At 34.5% G+C, this 5,546-nt stretch overlaps 1 protein-coding gene across 1 annotated transcript in view; it reads right to left on the bottom strand.

Annotated features, from left to right (window-relative positions):
• Window positions 1–5,546, bottom strand: part of LOC118746511 — a 90,636-nt gene that overhangs the window by 82,841 nt on the left and 2,249 nt on the right. The gene's annotated exons all lie outside the window — the stretch shown is intronic.

Here is a 5,546-nt window from a genome sequence, read left to right as displayed (position 1 = left end):
ATATAGTCTGTAAGCGTCCTGTTTGTTGGTAATAATAATAATAAATAAATAAATAAATTTCAATATTTCGGTACCGAGTATCGAAACTAGTGGATACTCTACAAATCGGTACCGAGTATCGACCAATACTTAAAAGTACTGACTCAGCACATCACTAAAGGCGGCACGTTTCGTATTTGAAAAAAGAAAGTATGATCATATCTCGTACTTTTCTTAACAGATTCTTCTCAGTGATCTAAGTTACTACTACAAGTTGCGTACGGTTGGATTACATCATGAAATAATTTACTCCCATCTTACCTCTATAAAAATATTAAAATAGGTCAGTGGCCAAAAACACTAAATCTTTTTGTTCCAAAATATGGATACCTTGCCTCAGAACGCATATTTTTTGTTAGCACATAAATGTTATGGGATTCTTTACCACTTGATATTAAACGCATAAGGGCCGTTTTCTCATCTAACCTTTAGTTTACCGGCCACTTTATCGTCTCGATATACGAGTTTTCGTTTTCTCATCAGCGCATTAATGTCTCGAATCGATAAATTGTTGCTCACCCGATTCAACCTTTAAAATTTGTACCCAACTTTAAATTTTGGTTTGGTTTTGGTTCATGAGCCAGATATATTAGATATTTCAACCAAGGTCCGTTTTCTCATCTAACCTTTAGATTATCGGCCACTTTATCGTCTCGATATACGAGTTCCCGTTTTCTCATCAGCGCATTAATTTCTTGAATCGATAAATTGTTGCTCACCCGTTGCAACCTCTAAAAATTTGTACCCAACTTTTAATTTTGGTTGGGTTTTGGTTCATGAGTCAGAAATATTAGTTATTTCAACCAAGGTTTTGGTTTTTGCTAACAGTTGCTCTTGCTCTATATTTGCTTATGTTGCATTGCCAACCTTTATAATTTTATGACGAATGTAGTGAAGTTTCACACTCGGAAATGTACTGAAGTTTCACTCTACGGAATAACAAATTTATTTTTACCGGTAAGATAAGAAAATGAAAACACTTTAAAGTGAGGAACAATTTATCTGCCCTGTTAGTAAAGGCAACCTGTTTACATTAGAAAACGCCCTTAGGGCCGTTTTCTCATCTAACCTTTAGATTACCGGCCACTTTATCGTCTCGATATACGAGCTTTCGTTTTCTCATTAGCGCATTAATTTCTTGAATCGATAAATTGTTGCTCACCCGATGCAACCTCTAAAAATTTGTACCCAACTTTTAATTTTGGTTAGGTTTTGGTTCATGAGTCAGATATATTAGTTATTTCAACCAAGGTTTTGGTTTTTGCTAACAGTTGCTCTTGCTTTAAAACCAAACCACTTTAAAGTGAGGAACAATTTATCTGCCCTGTTAGTAAAGGCCACTTTACTGCTTACATTAGAAAACGGCCCTAAGGGCCGTTTGCACCATGTCTAGTTAATTCTAACTCCCAGTTAAACATCTTTATCGACGTTATCGACACCCATCATATAACATGTGCTCGATAAAGCAGTTGACGTGGTTAACTGAAGGATGTACCTCCAGTTAGCGTTAACTAGACATGGTGCAAACGGCCCTAAGTGGTAAAGAAATGTACAAACAATTAAATAATATCTGTTAGGGCCGTTTTCTAATGTATGCAGTAAAGTTGCCTTTACCAGCAGGCCAGATAAATTGTTCCTCACTTTAAAGGGTTTTCGTTTTCTTATCTTACCGGTAAAAATAAATTTGGTATTCCGTAGAGTGAAACTTCACTACATTTCCGAGAGTGAAACTTCACTACATTCGTCATATAATTTCAAAGGTTGGCAATGCAACATAAGCAAATATAGAGCAAGAACAACTGTTAGCAAAAACCAAAACCTTGGTTGAAATGTCTAATATATCCGACTCATGAACCAAAACCGAACCAAAATTTAAAGTTGGGTAATGCGCTGATGAGAAAACGAAAACTCGTATATCGAGACGATAAAGTGGACGGTAAACTAAAGGTTAGATGAGAAAACGGCCCTTACAGCCGCACTCAGAAACGTTCCTTAAATTAGCTCTAACGGGCACTTAACTGATGATCGTTAAGGGCCGTTTTCTAATGTAAGCAGTAAAGTTACCTTTACTAACAGGGCAGATAATTTGTTCCTCATTTTAAAGTGTTTTCGTTTTCTTATCTTACCGGTAAACGTAAATTTGTTATTCCGTAGTGTGAAACTTCACTACATTTCCGACTGTGAAACTTTACTACATTCGTCATAAAATTTCAAAGGTTGGCAATGCAACATAAGCAAATATGGAGCAAGAGCAACTGTTAGCAAAAACCAAAACCTTGGTTGAAATAACTAATATATCTGACTCATGAACCAAAACCTAACCAAAATTAAAAGTTGGGTACAAATTTTTAGAGGTTGCATCGGGTGCGCAACAATTTATCGATTCAAGACATTAATGCGCTGATGAGAAAACGAAAACTCGTATATCGAGACGATAAAGTGGCCGGTAAACTAAAGGTTAGATGAGAAAACGGCCCTTAAAATCTAATTTTTGTGGCATATTTTGAGGCACAGTAGAAATCAATTTGTTACAATAGGGGGTTTAAATTCAGAGAATTTGCTTTCAAAGAGAGAACTACCCAAAAAAGCACGTGAACAGTAACTTAATTTCCAGGAATCGCTCTCGATTAGAGAGCTATCCTAAAAAGTACGAAAAGAAAAAGCTTACAAGTGATTACTAGTTTTAAGATATTTTAATAAAAGGTTTTATTTAGGCAATTTTAACTCTACAATTCCAAAAGTGTATTCTTTTGCTTGATAAAATACAATAAGCATTTAAGGAGCTGTTTTTCTCACTGGCAAATTGGTACAAGTAAGAATTTGTCCAGTAAAATCTGGCAACTTCCTCTCAAAATTTTTCTCTCTCAACTTGTCCTACTTTGCAAATTTGTAGCAAGTTTTTGCGTACGAAAACGCCAAAAGATGATAATTTGTAACAATTGTACCAACTATCAGAAACTAGTACGTAAGCATCAGTGTTGATAATTTCGATACAATTGTACTTTTTTGATACAATTTCAAGTGCTTTCTACTTTCCTACTACGCTACACATTTTAGTACAGTTCCATCTGTAGCCAAAATTTGGCAGCACGTGATTAGTTAAGATGTACAGCACTGTTTTCATTAATTTTTGAGGTGATAGATTTAGAATCGCATAAAATTGATATTCAAGACGCATATTGAGGAACTATGTTCTAAATTTTAGAAAAAACGTAAAACGATTTTGTGTAAACTTTTGTCGTACTATGAAGAAAAAAATTAGTTTTAATGAAGAATTTCTAATGTGGGCTTCAAAGCTGAACCCTTCTTTTGTACTATGAGGCAATATTCAAATCATTGTTCCGATAATACACTTATTGCTTCAGAAGTTTTAAATTGCTAGAATAGAAGACAGCAACACAGAATTTAGGCCTGAACGCCTTGATTTAAAAAGTTTTGTCAACCTAAATGTTTGTGAGTCTTGGAGAAAAGTAAGAATCACTAAAAATGTTTTAAATGAGCCAATGTTTTCAAACACATACAACATCGCTCAAGGAGTGTTATCGATTGCACATTCTTCAGCCAATGTTGAAAGGGTCTTCTCCGTACAAAAATCAAGAAAAACAAAATGTCGAAATAAACTTCAAGTAGAAACAATTTCTCCTTTAATAACAACTAGAGATTGTCTTCATTCTAGTGGACAATGATGCAATAAGATAACATTTACCTTGTTGAAGTGAAACTTCTTTAGCGGCGGTTGGTTGGTTGGGAGTAAATTGGCAAATTCAAAGGAAATTGCACTCGGAAATGGTGCAATGGAAATGGTGCAATGGAAATGGTGCAACGGAAATGGTGCAATGGAAATAGTGCAACGGAAATGATTGGGGCTGAAACAAGTGCTTCTTGTGGGTATGCATATGGTCTTAATTTAACAAAAAATTTGCTAATAAAAGGTTAAAGAATAACACTTAGAAAAGACCAATACAAGAATGGAAGTAAAGGTGACTACGTACATAGATAAAGAAAAGGATAAAGGCAAAAGTGAAAATAAAAACAAAAACAAAGATGCGTAAAGATAAAAGCAAAAATGAAGACCAACGTCAATTTTAACACTTTACTTATATATATAAGGGCAAAGCTGAAGGGCAATATGTAGATGAAGGAAATGATAAAAATAAAAGTAAAGACAGGATGATGAAGATGCCGATAAAAGTAAAGATGATGATAGGGGAAGAAAGATAAAAATAAAGGTAATTAAAGAGAAAGGGATATAGAGAGAGACACAGAGACTCAATCTGGGAACTATTTTGGGATATTCGGGATTCTCGGGACTTATCGATAAAATATCGATTTTGTTATCGATATTTATCGATTTTATTATCGATATTTATCGATTTTGTTATCATGTATTGTGGAACGATTTTCCGTCATCCCTTGTCAAATTTGGTTTGGAGACAAACCGGTTTCGGCGTTGTGCCATCTTCAGTGTCATTTTTCGTTCTGAATAGTTCGTGTTTCCTTCCGCTTTTTATGTATCTGTTTTAACTATCATTAGGTCATGCATACTCGTATTGAGAGGACACAATTCTCCAGCAGCAAAAGTTCTGAGAATTTAGCAGCATTCGTTCTCAAAGAGACGAAATATCAACAGAAGTACGAGAACGCAAAATTTGCAAAAACTTGCAACCTTCGAAACAGCTGATCACTTGCACAGTTGCCACTGGTGATTAATTTGGCAATTTGTTTTCTGCTTGGTACATTTTCCCCCGGTTTGGCATTTTATACAATTGAATAGTTTTGGATAAGAAAAACCTTTTTAAATTCAAATTAATTATATTTTTTTCATAATTATTTGGGATATCACATGGTAACGCATTCAAAAACAAGATTATCTCCTCCAAACACCCATCATTGATCCAAAAGAAATGTAATAGATATAGCTACAGATGTAGCTTTAAAATTATAAAATTTATTTCAACAATCAACCTACCAAAACCGAAAACTTCAGCAAAACAACATTTCAGCATGCTGCATTTAAATCTAGTTTGGTATGTTTAAAGGAAAATTATGGTACAAACGAAAAATGTCATACGGCAACCATAGTCAGCACACACTAGAGTAAACAAACTGGAGATTAATAGCAAATTAACGAAAAATAAACTCAACAAACGTTGTGCTTATTAAATTTACTCACTTTTTCGTTGCATACTAGTATTAATAATAAAATCTGCAATAAATAACTCAAAAAGGCCATATTTTCTTTTGTTTATTTACAAACATGTGTTTGTGGTCAGCTGATTTTCTTACTTGCAAGTTTTAGCTGGGAAAAATTTTTCCAGCAGAAATTTGCAGCTCTCTTTCACATTTTGCTCTCTCAATTTCCCCTACTTTGCAAGTTTTTTGGGTACGAGAACGCAAAACCAATAAAGGTTTTCTAAAACTTTAGATAGTTGGGCGTACGAGTACACTCCTATTATCTCACAGGTAGGTGCTTTTTGGTTGCTTGTATTCGCCGGCGGGTAGAAATC

Source organism: Rhagoletis pomonella, unplaced genomic scaffold (assembly GCF_013731165.1).
Source record: "Rhagoletis pomonella isolate Grant_MI unplaced genomic scaffold, Rhpom_1.0 Rhpom_scaffold_00010, whole genome shotgun sequence".
NCBI classification, from domain to species: domain Eukaryota; kingdom Metazoa; phylum Arthropoda; class Insecta; order Diptera; family Tephritidae; genus Rhagoletis; species Rhagoletis pomonella.
Note: the sequence above shows the minus strand (reverse complement) of the source record. Positions and strands in the feature narration are given on the sequence as shown.